This window comes from Dasypus novemcinctus, chromosome 2, assembly GCF_030445035.2.
Source record: "Dasypus novemcinctus isolate mDasNov1 chromosome 2, mDasNov1.1.hap2, whole genome shotgun sequence".
In the NCBI taxonomy this organism is placed as follows: domain Eukaryota; kingdom Metazoa; phylum Chordata; class Mammalia; order Cingulata; family Dasypodidae; genus Dasypus; species Dasypus novemcinctus.
Genome location: NC_080674.1, coordinates 24,129,594 through 24,145,504, shown reverse-complemented (window position 1 = coordinate 24,145,504; position 15,911 = coordinate 24,129,594). Strand labels below are relative to the sequence as shown.

The 15,911-nt window shown below is 33.3% G+C and overlaps 1 protein-coding gene across 2 annotated transcripts in view; it reads left to right on the top strand.

The window, feature by feature from the left end:
* Positions 1-15,911, top strand: part of CDH12 (cadherin 12) — a 1,117,721-nt gene that overhangs the window by 118,366 nt on the left and 983,444 nt on the right. The window lies entirely within an intron of this gene.

The window sequence follows — 15,911 nt, the reverse complement described above, 5'->3', positions numbered from 1 at the left end:
GTCTTTTTTTTAAATCTGGAACTCGACAAATGTTTTATAATAACATTAATTGAATGTGGAATCTTGAAATTGACATGAAAATTCTGAGGAATATTAAATTACATTATTGTTTGGCTTTTGTATAATCCTGAAGGGACTAAATGAATCCACATGTACTCTGCATTACTTGATCATTAATGTCCATTTAAAACATGTAATGAAATAGGTCTTTATCCCACCAAATTTCCAGAAGAAAAATTTGGTGTTTAATAGAGTGTCAAAACAAAGTTTTGATCATATTACTCCATATTTTAAAATGCCTATGCTTACAATAATATGTTTGTTGCTGATATTTTTCCAGATATTTTATTTTTACGAAGCCTATTTTTATGTTACACTGGTTCATATTTTTATTACATTTTCTATTGTTAATATTTTATTTTTCTCTTTTCTTGTATATGTCATTACCTAATTTTTTCTCACTCTATAATTTTTTTGCCACACATATGTACTAATTTGGGGATTAATTACACTAATAATTACAATCAATTAAGTTAATAGGAAAGAAAGTTGGATAGCAACTATTTCCCAAATAAAACAAAATGGATTCTGTTAAGATTCATAATTATTTATGTCCTTCAACATAAAAAAAATTTCTTGTTTTGATTTATTTTCCAGCAAATCATCTGGTAGGAATCAGAGCATGGAATTGCTTTGTAGCTAATTTTATCAGTTTCTTAATATATCTGGAAAGTGAAATGAGTTATCAAAAGGAAAAGAACCATGCCTATTATAGTCTTAATTAAACATATAAGGTAAAATATACAATATTCACTACTAAGCCAAATAGATAATGTCTGATGCTTTATCATAAAAATCAGTGAAAACTCACTGGGAAATAAAAGAAAACACATTTAATAAATCCTTAGGGTGATTTTAATATATTATGTGATGTGTTGCCTTTGCTTCTCATGGAAAAAAGGCAAAATTTTAGCCTTAACAAACATTATTCCTTACAGATTATATATGTCTAGAAATCCCCCTAAATGATCCTATTCCCTGAATTAATTTTCAAAAAAAAAAAATTTGCTTCTAGTAAATATGGACTATATTAACAATATCGTACAGTTTTGTACTAAATGCATGCAGGATGAATTCTCATATTATTTGGAACAACTCTACAGAGCTTTGAAAATACTTCTCATGAGGAAAAGGATAATGTGACTATAGTAAGATTAGTTGCTATGACAACGATGCCATCTCTAATTCTAGGCTTTCTTGCATTTAAACCTCCAGCCTTCTGGTTGTATAGCCATTTTTTTCTTATAATGTGAAAATGCTGACTAAAGTATAACAAGGAAAAACATCCATAGCATTTAAAAATATTATCCCTCAATAAAAAGAAACACTGAAGTAGAAAAAATGCTGACACCAACAGTCGATATACTTTATTTCCAAAAGTATCATGTGTATGAATACATAAGGAATCTTCTTTAGTATAAACTTTCATTAAATTTTTGACTATTAAAAAAAAGCAGGCAAAACAAACTTATACTGCAAGAATCTCTTTTATAAATACATTTGCCCAATATGCAAGTGTTGTTGAATTATCACTGTTAAAAATAAAAAAAATATTCATGCATTTATATCTATCTACCCATAGATTATGTAACTTTACTAAAACATTTTATCTGAGAATATTATGCACATAATAATTCTGAAGTATACATTAATTAATATTTCAATATTTGTTAATATTGGTTAACATTGAGCAAAGTACAACATGTCTTTAGCTCTTTACATAAAATGTTGTGTATAATCATTACTATCATACTTTGGAGTAAAAATATTGATTCTAGTTTTTTATACAAAGAGTTCCAACTCAACAAGTTTAAACTTTTAGGGAATTTAAATAGCACAGTTAAATGATTATTAAGAAACAGAAGTCAGAATTTGAATCCATATATTCTTTGGAATTATTCCAAAATAATATCTGTCAGAGACTCTATTATAGATTATGATCTAGTGCTTCCGACATTAATGTTTGAGCACTTTTAGGGCATACCTGATAAAACTTGGTACAGATATTTTTAGGATATTGATTTAGAATAATGCCAACAACAAAATGTTGATACATTAAAAACCAAGCTCATATATGAGTAGTACGTTCAATTTTCAAGTAAACCTAAAATAATATTTTCCACCATGGGTTCTTTAAATTCCAGTGATATATGATCTATTGTTTTTTTTTTTTAGAAGCAAATGTGTCATTCTAAATTCTTTACAAGTTCAAAGGAGATTAGTTGTCTGAAGGATCAGTAAACCTAAAAATTATACTCTTTCCTAAAGTTTGTATGTGTGCATGTATGCATATATATTAGCCTACAAAGAACAGCCCTCTAGAAATACAATCCATTTGTGTGAAGTTTTTTATTGTTATAAAATCTATGCCTAATCTTTATAAAGCACTTACTTGTACCAGTCACCCTAATGAGGAATTTACATGTTTCTCTAATATAAAGGTCACAACATGCTATATTTTCATAAGCATGCTAATCTCCATTTTATGTTTTAGGAAGCTGGGACTTACAGTAGTTAATTTATATGCCTAAAGATATATAGATTGTAAGTGGCAATGCTGGAATACAAATCCAGGAAATCTGACTCCAGAACATGTTATGTTAAAGGTAGTAAATATTGTTGGTAAGAACATGTATTTTGAATTATGACTTCTTGACTTCTCATTTGCATATGCTCTTTGTTTCTTAGTTTCCTTATCCTTCAAAACTAAAATAATAATAATTTTAAAAGAGTAGTTAGAATGTTTCCTGGCACAAAATAAGTACTGCCAAACTGTGGTAGCTATTATCTGTAGTTATTACACTGTGATGTGATATCATTTCTTACCTGACCCATGTTCCAAGCAATGTAATATTGCATGAATGCCATGCTTCAGAATAAGGAGTGAGCTCAAAATCTAAAGGATAGGATAGACATGACCATACCATGACAAATGATAAAAATAAGAAAGCCTATCTATCCACCAATATTAGTTAATTCTTTCTATGAGGATTTGTGAATATTTTAAAAGAATTACTGGCTGAATTAAAATATGTGGGCACTGCATACTTAAATAAGAAAGGAGACCAGAGAAAATTAATGGATATTCATCAAGTTATGTGGAACAGCAAGAAAACACCATGTGCAAACTGGAAATTGAAGACCTTTATGGGAGTTGATTTGAATCAATGTTGGGAAATAAAACTGGAGCAGTATAATTGATATACTGGAGAGAGCATCAGATGTCCAACATAGGAGTTTAGACTGTTCTCTAAATTATGTATAACTGAGTATTTATAGCAGAATATAATGAAATTAAGACTGAGATCACAAAGGAAATAAAGCCAGCAATATAAAGGATGGATTAGAGCAGGTAGATACTTAAACCTGAAAGATTTAATACTACTTTGGAAAAAAAAAGATGCTTATAATAAAATGAATTAAGAATCAAATACCAGGTAACTAATGTTCTGAAACTAATTCAGAATAATTATAAGGCATAAAACCTGTTAACTGTCATTTTTATATTGCCAAATTATGAACAAATAGTGGTATTAACTGTAGAGCTGGAGAAATTGAGTTAAAGATTAAGAAAATTAAGAGGAAGTAGAGTGACATCTGGGTTTAGCTGTGATAGGTAAAGGACTTAGAAGTTGCTACTCACATCTTTACAACAAGAACAAAAGAAAAACTGAACATACTGAAAATAAGTGAATTTTCTTATATTTTTCAGAAAACTTAGGTTTCAGGACAAGCTGCCACACCAAAATTTAGAGAGGTTGGCACATCCAGAGGGAATGAGCTGAGGTCTGCTTACCTGGAGCAAAAGCCACTGAAGCCAATAAATGGTAGCAACACATCGTGGGAATTTTGAAAAGCTGTTGGAGGTTGAGTGTAGTCTAGCTTGGTAGTGATAAACTTCTAGGCCAAAATATTAGGGTGCTCTTAAAATCTCATTAGAAAATTCTTTGCTATAATTTTATCACAGGTGGGTAAATAGTATTCCTCCAGCATTCAACCTCATATAAGGGGGAAAATAAACTGGCCAAAAAGGGTCATGGCCTCAAGGATATAAATAAAAAATAAAAGTGAAAGATATAATAATTTGAGGAACATTTTTGAAGGTGATGACACCTTATAGTCACATTAAAACTCTGAGACTTAAATGGAATATTATGGAAAGCTTACCTTCCACCACATCTTGCCACCATACCAATATGGCTTCAGTTTAATAGGTATTGCAAGATATAGACACTTTCTGAGGAACAATACATAGAAAGTCCTTGGAAAAAGAGGAGAAACTAAAACAAAATGTTGCTGTTAGAATTTCAAATGCCTGATACTACACATACAGCTACAACAAACATTAAGTATATCCCAACTCCAAGTCAGACTATTCCAAGCTAGACTAATGAATTCTTACACTAAAGGACTATTTATCTCAGTTCTGATTATACTACTTGTCCACCTTTCAATAAATATAAAATTACAAGTTACATCAAAGGGTAAGAAAAAGTTCAGTCTGAAGATACAAATTGAATATCAAAACCAGAATCAGAAATGAAACAGAAGTTGGAATTTCAGATGAGGAATTTAAAATAACTATGATTAATATTTTAAACTCTGTTGATGGTTAAAAGTTAAGTTCATGTATAAACTTGTCTAGGTTATGGCCTTCAGTGTTTTTGCTCAAGAAAGCTTTGGCCTGAATTTTACTCTGAGGATATTTTAACAGTGGAGTTGCATTTAAAATAATTGACTGCATCCATGAGGAATTTTATTTATAATCAACAAAATTCTTGCTCTCAGAAATGAGGGGAGTTTTCTCATCCAATCAGTTGAAGGTCTTAAAACCATAATTGAGAATTTCAGAAGGCAGAAAGAAACATGTCTTTTTCCATTTTAGCCAGCCAGCTTTTCCTAAGAAATTCAATTTCACTTCACCTTCATTGGAGTTTCCAATTTGTAGCTGACCTTACAGAATTCAGACTTGCCAAACCCCATGGTCATATGAGCCAATTCTTGTAATAAATCACTTTATATATATATATGTATATGTATATGTATATATGCATGTATGTATGTATTTTCCTATGTTGGTTCTGTTTGCCTGGAGAACCTTTACTGAATACAGTCTGTAATGGAATGTGCTGGTTAGGCTCATGTTATCAACATGGCCAGGAAATGGTGCCCAGTTGTTGGTCAAGGAAACACTGGTCTAATTTTGACTGTAAGGATATTTCACTGACTTAAATCATCAGGAAGCTGATTGCATCTATGGCTGATTACATCTACAATCAACTGAGGAGATTGTCATCAGTAATGAGTGATGTCTCACTTAATGAGTTGGAAACTTTTAAAAAAGTGATCATTTCAGTAGTCAAAAGAGAGGATATCCATCTCTACTTCAGCCAGCCAACTTTTCCTTGAGAATTCATTGAAAACCTTCATCAGAATCCCCACCTTGCAGCCTGCCCTTTGGAATTTGGACTCATGCATCCATATAGTCATGTAAGACAATTTTATAGCTCATCTTATATACAGACATCTCCTGCTGGTTCTGTTTCCCAAGAGAACCCTGACTAACATGAAGGTAAAATCTGAAAACATGGAAGAACTGATGGATAATAGAGAAATGGAAATTCTAAGAAAAAAATTTAAAAAAATATTCTAGCTGTCAAAACATTGTAACAGAAGTAATGAAGATCTTCAATGGACTAACAAGTAGCCACCAACATAGCCACACAAACAGTGAGCTTGTATGTAGTTCAAAAGAAACTTCTGAAACTGAATATCAGACAGAAGAAAAATGAGATAAAGCTTAAAAAACAAAATAGGCAAAAAATATTGAAAAAATTCAATAATAGCTATAATCTACCTGAAATTAGATTTCCACAAGAGAAAACATAGAGAAGAGAGCAGAAGAAAATGTGATGCAATAATAGTGAAGAAATTTCCACAAATAAGGAACACTAAATCACAGATCTAGGAAGCTCAGAGATCACATAGTAGGATAGATAGAAAATGAACAGAAAACAAAACTCCAAATGGTCCTCCAAGTATGTCCACATCCTAATTCTTGGACACTGAGATATATACCTTACTCTGCAAAAAGGACTTTTTAGTTATGATTAAGGTAAAAACTTTGAGATGGTGAGATTACACTGGATTATCTGGGTAGGCCCAATGTAATAAAAAAGGCCTTTAAAAGAGTCAGAAAAGGAAATATGAAGACAAAAGGAGAGTATAAAATTCAGAGATAGACTAAAAAATGATACATTGCTGACTTTTAAAATGGATGGTAGGTTTACAAGTTAAGGAATGCAGGCCACCTTTAGAAGAGGGAAAAGGCAAAGAAGCATATTTTTTTTTTTCCTACAGAAGGAACACAGCTCTGCCAACACCTGATTTTTGCCAAGTAAGACCCCTTTGGACTTCTGACGTCTGGAAATGTAAGTTAGTAAATTTGTGTTGTTCTAAGTCACTAAGTTTTTGGAAACTTTTTAAAAGCAGCAATGGGAAATTAGTATGCATAGCATATTATATTAAAATTACAGAAAACCAATGACAAAGAAAAAACCTTGAAAAAACAAGAGGATAAAAACCACATTACATATTGAGGAATAAGTATGGAAATTACAGCGAACTTCTCATCGGATAACATGTAAACAAGATAAGATGAGTGGAATGAAATATTTATAGTATGGATGGAAAAAATGAAAGCAAAGAAAATAAAAACCATTAACCTAGTATTCTATATCAAAGAAATTATCCTCCAAATAAATAAAGGCATTCTCAGAAAAACAAAAGCAAATAGAATTCATTATCAACAGATCTGCATACCATAAATGTATTAGGATATTTTTTCTGGTAGAAGAGAAATTATATAGCTCAGAAATTTTAATCTATATAAATAAAGGAAAAGAATCAGAGGGAATAAATGGAGGGAAAACTAAAATATTCTTGTTCATAATTGATCTAAAAGATAACTGTTTAAAGTAATAACAGTCACAATGTACTATGTAATTACAGCATACAGATAAGTGAAATGATGGACATCAATATCATAAAGCAGGAGTAGGAGGCTTGAACAATTTTCCCTTATAAGATATCTGTACAGTAAGCAGAATAGTATTTTATGAAAGTGGACTTAAATTAGGCAAAAATGTGTAATGTAAACTTTAAGGCAACCCCTAAAAGTTAAAAAAAAAAAGAATGATAATAGATATGCTAAAAGAATAGAAAAACAGAGTCATAAAATTGCAATAAAAACCAGAGAAGGCAGAATAAGGGTGAGAGTGTAAAACAATGAAGAGTTAGAAGCCTGGTAATTATTAATCTGACTATACTAAATGACTATATAATTTAAATGTCAATGACTTAAATGCATCAATAAAAATACTGGCATCGTCAAAGTGGATAAAATTATAGAACTCAGCTAGAAAACCACTTTTAAATATAAATACTCAAATATAAAGGTTTGGAGAAAGATATATCATGCTAACACTAATAAAAATAGCTATAATGTTTATATTAATTACAGAAAGGAGTAGACTTCTGACTAAGGAAGACTATCAGGAATAAAAGGGGGAGGGAAGTATTGAATAATGACAAACCAGTCAACTCCCCAAGAGCAAGAATAGTCCTAAACATGTAAGCACCCAAAAGTACTGAAATAAATAAGGTAAAAATTGATAGAACTTAATAGGGAAATAGAAAATTCCACTGTAATTGTTGAAGAATACAAAACTCCTTTTTCAGAAAATACCTAAGGATATAAGTGACCTCTCAACCAACTTGATCCAATTAATCTTCTCAGAATACTCCATCAAGATAGCAAAAGACAAATTCTTCTCAAGTCCAAATGGAATATCTACTTGTGGCCTGCCCTATAGAATTCAGATTTGCCAATCTCCATGGTCCCATGAGCCAATTCCTGTAATAAATCTCTTTCTATATGTATATATTTTCCTTTGTTGGTTCTGTTTTTCTGGAGAACCCTTCCTAATACAATCTGTAATGGAATGCAGTTTCATATGTCAACATAGCCAGGTAATGGTGCCTGCCCAGCTGTTTGGTTAAGCAAGCACTGGTCTAATTGTTACCATGAGAACGCTGACTAATACATGGAAAAAATTGAAAATATGCAAGGAATGAAGAATAATATAATCTCATGAACATGAGCATGAACAAAAATCCTCAACAGATTTTTTTGCAAGTCCAAACCAATAATTTTTATTATAAAAAGTATTATAGATCAAGATCAAGTGGGCTATTTTCTAGTAAAGCAAAGCTGCTTCAACATTAGAAAATGAATCAATGTAATTCAACATATCAACAGGATGAAAAAGAAAAAATATACGACTACATCAATTCATGCCAAAAAATATAGTTCACAAGATCTAATATTCCTTTATAAGTGAAACTCTCAGCAAGTTAAGAATACAGGGTGCTTCCCCTCAACTTGATAAATAACATCTACAGAAAACCTAACATCATACTTAATGGTGAGATAGTGAATGCTTTTCCCTTAAGTTTGGAAAACAAGACAAATGCACCCTCTCTCAATACACCTACTGGATATCATACAAGAAGTCTAGCTAGTGTAATATGGTAAGAAAAATGTTATGTAAATATGAAAGCAAGAAATAAAACTATTTATTCACAGATGACATGATTGTTGTTTAAATGTAGAAAACCTTAAAGAATCTACAAAAAGTAAAAGAAGGAAAACAAAAGCAACCTACTAGAACTAATAAGTAAATATAGAAATGTCACACACTACAAATCAATATACACAATTCAATTTATTATCAATATACCATAAATGAACTATTGAAATTTGAGGTTAAAAATAAATATTATTTATAGTAGCACAATGAATAAAATAATTGGGTACAAATCTAACAAAATATGTGCAACATCTATATGTGAAAGTCCCTAAAACTCCAATGGGAGAAATTAAAGAATCTAAATAAACTGAGAGATATCTTTTGGACATGAGTTGGAAAACTCAATATTAAGTTATCATATCAGTATTTTTGATATATAGATTGATTCCACTCCAAATTTCTGGAAAACTTTTCTGTCACTACCAACAGATTCTAGAGTTCATATGATAAGACAAAATATCTAGAATCACCAACACAATAGTAAGTAGTAAAAAATCAGAGATCTTGCAACCGTATTTCAAGACTGACTTTAAAGCTACATTTAAGCATGAAAACACGGCATTGGTGAAACAAGATACAGATAGTTCAGTGGACTAGAATAGAGAGCCTAGAAATAGATCACAAATACAGTCAATTTGTCTTTGAAAGAGGAGTTAAGGAAAAGCAAGAAGTTATAGTCATTTTAATAAATGGTTCTGGAACAGTTGGTTGTCCATATGCAAGCTAAATGGATTATGTTTGTAAAGTGATCTTTTCCTCTGGGCATATAAGATTCTATTGGATTCAGAGGTTTACTTGGTTATTATTTAAATAAACACCTTATTCTGTAGGGCATTACATACCTGCCCCTTGGTGGGTGGGGACTCAAGATAAAAGGCATGACAAAGGACAGAGTTGAGGGTTCTTAATGTTGGAGCTTTGATGTTGGAGTTTGATACTGGTCTTAAGCTGGAGCCCCAGGGAGAGAGACAGAGCGGTTCACCTGATAGTCTACAGCTGACCTTGTGCATAGAGACAAAGTCTAGAGAGCCTCATAATCTATAGCTGACTTAGTGGAGAAAACAGAGAAGCTGAGCCCAGAGGAACCCAGGAAGCCTGAACACTCACAGACATCAGCAGCCATCTTGCTCCAACACATGGAAATAGACTTTGGTGAGTGAAATGACTTATGCTTTATGCTCTGGTGTATGTAAACTCTTACCCCAAATAAATACCCTTTATAAAAACCAACCAATTTCTGGTATTTTGCATCAGCATCCCTTTGGCTGACTAATACATGTAAGTTTATTTATTTATTTATTTTTAAATTGTCTTTTTTTTAAAGATACATAGATCACAAAAACGATTACATTAAAAATTTAAGAGGTTCCCATATACCCCATCCCCCACCCACCTCCACTCCTCCCACATCAGCAACCTCTTTTATCATTGTGGCACATTCATTGCATTTGGTGAATACATTTTAGAGCACTGCTGCGCTGCATGGATTATAGTTTACTAAGCAGTTTATACACTCCCCCAGTATATTCAGTGGGTTATGACAGGATTTATAATTACATAAAATATATAAATTAACTTTATTTATTTATTTATCCCCCCCCTCCTTTGCAGCTGGCTTGCTGTCTACTCTCTGTGTCCAATTCGCTGCATGTTTGTCTGCATTTTTCTGCTTGTCTCCCTTTTTTGATGTGTCAGCTTGCTGAGTCAGCTCCCTGCAGTGCTTGTGGGCCAGCAGCACTTTGCGACCCTCCAGGCTGGTGGTTCGCTGTGGTGTGTGGGTCAGCCTGCCTTCACAAGAGGTCATGTTGTTAGCAAACCCAGGGCCTCCCATATGGTAGATGGGATCCCAACTGATTAAGCCACAGCTGCTTCCCTATAAATTAACTTTTATACAGACATAAATCCTAATATAAAATTTAAAATTGAAAGTACAAGTAAGTATGAAATGTAGAACTAAAATTTCTTGCTTCTTGTAGAAAACATGTATAGCCTTGGCTATAGTGAAGAGGTTTCGTATACAACACCAAAAGCACAATCCATTAAAAAAAGTGAAAATTTGGACTTTATTAAAAGTAAAAACTGCCACTCTGTGAAAGATAACATTAAAAGAATTATGAGCAAAGTCCATAACTGGAGAAAATATTTGAATCACATATCTGATAAAGAATTTGAACTTCAAATATTCAAAGAATTTTTAAACTCAATAACTAAACACACCATCCAGTTACAAAATGGACATATACTCTAAAAAGGCTATGTACTGTGTTATTTTATTCACATGCCATTCTAGAAATGGCATAAAAAATCTGTATTTGCCAACAATTTGGGGAAAAGGGAGGGTTGAATAGATGAAACACAGGAGATGATTTAGGGTGCTATCACTGTTCTGTGTGATAATGTTATTGTAGCTGCATAATGCTATGCACTTGTCAAAATCTGCACCATTTTTAGAACAGATAGAATGAACTCTAAATATATGCAAATTTAAGAACAATCATTTAAGAAGTCTGTAGATCCCAGGTTGGAATGCGAACTGTGAGAATATAATCTAACCTCATTGCAAATATATAAAACAAGTTCACTAAAAGAGGTATGGAAATAGGGCTGATGAAAAATTTTAAAAATGAATAGAATCCTAAAGAAAAAAGCAAGAAAAAATGCATGTAAGCACTGCACTATAGTTGATAAAGTTGTTTCCCATGGTTGTATGGGTTAATAGTTCTGTATCCACTATACATGTATACTGGAGTTGAACTCTTGCATAAATGGATGACAAATGATGGGAGCCAGCTTTCCCACTGCCTGAAAGGGAGGGTTGATAGAAACAAGGAAGAAAGCTTGCATTATCCATGTGTTAGATGATTAGAGTTTATGATCTCAGTATGTAGTAAGAACCCATGTTTTTCTCAGTATGGGTATAGATGGATATGGATAGAAATATTAATAGATACTTCATGGGTTAGTATACTTTCTCATTTATTTCCTTTCTTTGTCAACTGAAAATACCTAGAATCAAGATGTCTCAGTAACAGCAAGAAAACTTAGCATGTAGGCCTTGGTTTCTAATACTGTTTGCCATTAAAAGGAACCAGGATACCTTAAAAAATGGCTGCTTCTAGGAGTAGGTCAGGAAATAAATAAGATGAGCCTGGAGCTTCTTGAAATTCCAGGAGTTAAAGAAATGGAAAAATAATTACACCCACACACACCACACACAGTGATGGAGGTATGTCAAAAGGATATAAGAGTCAACTAAAAGACCTTTCAGTGACCAAAATTGGAACAATTTGGACAATAAAATAAAGTAACATTGGATTATAACCCAAAGCATAAAATAAATATCTATGATTTCATAATGATATAAATACATTATTGATGGACTAAATGGGGGAGAAGAGGCAAATTTCTTGATCTGTAAAATTCCAAATAATTGATGTAGATATTGCTTTTAATAAGCTAGAGAATAAATCCCTACTTCTCTAAGTATGGACTTTGCATAGTAACTTCCTGCCAAACCAACAAATATGTAAAGGGTGAAAAAGAGTACCTTTACTTAGAGAATCTTGAGAAATACCCTCTCAGACCGTTGATCAAGAATAACATCATCAAAGAGGTCATGTTGTTAGCATGTATCCTGATATGATGGGTGAAAAATGACACAATATCTCTTAGATCTTCCTTCCTAGACTTCCAGTAACCTAATCATGATTAAAATATCAGAAAATGCTAATGAAGAACTATCTATAAAATACCTCACACATGCTACTCAAAACTATCAAGGTCATCAAAAATAAGGGAAGTCTTCCCCCCAACATGGGACATGACTCCCAGGGATGAGCCTCCCTGGCACTGAGGGATTACTACCAAGTACCAGCTGATGATGTAACTAGAAAATGATCTTGAATAAAAGGATCAACTCGGACCATCAGAATATCTCAGTTTACATATAATACCAGGAGTTAAAAATGCTTTTTGACCTGAATAAAAGGGGGAAATGGAAAGGACAAATGAGTTTATATGACTATGTGTCTCCAAAAGAGCTAGGAGGTTATCAGAGGGGTTTCCATTATGCACACTGCAGCAGAGTCCCAGGGACAGATAATGTAGATATAAACCCAGATATTGGTTCTTCTGAGGGCTACAGAGACTCACAGGTTCTATGGTCATGGCAGATGGAGTTCAGTGACATGTCAGTTGGCCCTACTTTGGAGTTTGTGTTTCTGTTTGATGGAGCTGGACTCAGATGTAATCTTTGTCCACAGCCTCTCCTGTTAATTTTACTGGATCTGCAGTTGGTGCTGGGGTTAGTGTATACCCAAGGGACCTGAATCTCTGGACTGACCATGTGATAGCCAGGCCCTGAGCCTCAACGGACTAGCAACTCCTACACTCTGGTTTATTGGACTTACCCGACTCAGCTAACATGGAGGTGAAGAAGGTCAACCACCACACCAGGGAGCCAAGAGTGCTTACAACTGAAAGCAGGAGAATTGCATCCATCATCCATGTGGAATCTAAGCCTCCTTTTGATATAGATGGTTGTCATTCTAAGGATCACAGGATGGAGGATTAGAGTATGGGTTAGAGTGGACTTACTGATATTCTATTCATGAACTATTGTGATTAGTAATCGAAGAAAATGTGGCATTGTTGTGGAGAAAGTGGACATGGTGGCTGCTGGGGGGTAGGGAGTGGGAGGAAGAGATGTGATGTGGGAGCATTTTTGAGGGTTGGAGTTGTCCTGGGTGGTGCTGCAGGGACAGTTACCAGACATTGTATGTCTTCCCATGGCCCACTGTGTGGACTGTGGGAGAGTGAGGGCTATGGTGTGGACCATTGACCATGAGGTGCAGTGGTGCTCAGAGATGTATTCACCAAGTGCAACGAATGTCTCATGATGATGGAGGAGGTTGTTGTTATGGGGGGAGGAGTGGGGTAGGGGGTGGGGGTGTATGGAGACCTCATATTTTTTTAATGTAACATTAAAAAAATAAATAAAGACCAAAAAAAAAAAAAGGGAAGTCTTAGTAATTGTCACAGCACAGAGGAGTCTAAAGAAACATTGACCTCTAAATGTAATATGGTATTCTGGATGGACATGTAGAACAGAATAAAGAATATTGGGAAAAACTCAGGAAATCTGAAAAAATTATGTACTTTAGTTAATAATTATGTATCAATATTTGTTCATTAAATTGTGATAAACACGCCATATTAATGTAAGTTATTAATAATAGGGAAAATTGGGTGTGAGGCATATATGAATTCTGCACTGTTTTTTGCAAATTTTCTGTAAAACTAAATATATTAAAAATAACATATATATATATATATATATATTTAAAAGAGAAAATAGGAAGATATTTTCATTAAGAGAAAATATCAAAGAGGAGGGAACAGAGGTGCTCAAGCGATTAGACACCTCCCTCCCATATTGGAGGTCCCAGGTTTGGTTCTAGTGATTTCTCAAGAAACAAGGAAGATGAACAGACACAGCAAGTGCAAAAACAATGAGAGGATGGGGATAAATAATAAAAATAAATATTAAAAAAAATCAGAGAAGTCCACATTGTTGTGCTTTTATATTATATTTGTCAAACTCATGTTTTATCCGATATACTATCCTTCTTCATTTTTTAATTAAAACTCATTAAGAAATATGGTCATAGAAATACAATTTGTGAGGCTTAGAGAATATAAGCTATTTATACTTCTTTGCAAATTCTTTGACATAACTGACCAAATTTTCCCAGAAATTCCTTCTGATCCATGTATGGGTTTTTCATGACAAAGGATTTCCTATGCATTTTTCTTTCTCCTTCCATCTCATCCGAGGGCCAGTGTGTGGATATTAAGGAGAGGCAAACCACAACTCAGTATGGGAAGAAGCATTCTTTTTCATGGTACTGTATAAAGGTGATCCATACATCCAAAACAGAAAGCTGACAGTGATTGGGCAGAGCCTGGATATAAGATGTCTTATAGAGTTGCCAAAAATAATTCTTTGAACCAACCAATCCTTAAATAGAACTGCCATTCTTCCCAAGTTGCACATAGAAGACATGCTTCTATTGCAATTATTTGAGATAATGTTAGAAAAGGTGAGAGCACAGGAATTGATCTATGTTTAGTAATACTTTCCTTCCTAGATTAGGATTTCTCCACAGTTTTCATAGATTTATCATTGTAGATTTGATTTGTTTAAGAATTTTCATATATATACATATATACATATGACTATATTGGGAATTTAGAGGACAACTTTTAGCAACATTCTCTTCCATATCTTATTTCTGAACACTTAAAGGACAGGACACAATAGACCATTGACTGACAATTAACATTAGTGAATACTCACTGAGCATTCACTAGATGCAAGTTTCTTTCCAAATATTTGATATGTGTTAGCTCATTTAATTTTTTAAAGGCACATTAGTAGTAGTATTTCCATTTTACATTTAAGGAAAGAGGGCACAGTATAGCTAAAGAATTTGCCCAACGTCACAGAGCCAGGCAATGTAGGATCTAGGAATTATTCCCTGGTAGACTGTCTTCAGAGATTTGATTATATAGGTTAAAACTTTAGTGGGAGAATGGGAAGATAAATGGGCTTGCCAGCACTCTACAATCTCCTGGGAAGGCCCTTTTATTCATTACAGAATAGCCAACCAGAAAGCACCTTCTCTGCAGGTTGGCAACCCCAAACAAACCCAGAAGAGATTGAACTAAATGTAGCAAGGTTCCTTAAACCCATCTTACCAATCAGATAAAGCCACCCCGATCTTGAGAGAGAGGTAGAAAGGACAGGTGTTTTTCTGGAAGACAGTTTTCCCCATGATGAAATTTAATAAATTTGGAATGAGTTTCCTCTTCACCAAGTAACAAGACCACCTTGTGACTGATTATTTTCATCATATTCCCATTTAACACTGTGATGCCTCAATTTTTATTCCTTTTATAGACCTGAACTTATGATGGAAGAAGAAAGGTTGATTTTATAAGGAGATAATGTGTACTTCATCATTTAAAATCCTTATATTGGTACAAAATGACATCATGGGTGCCTATAAATGAACCAACAAAGTGTTTATAGAACTTAAAAGAGGAAAAAATGGTGGGAGGAATGAATCACATATGACACACAGTATGAGTATGTTGAAATTAAGCTGAAAAAAAGATTCTCAAAGCAAAATGGTAATT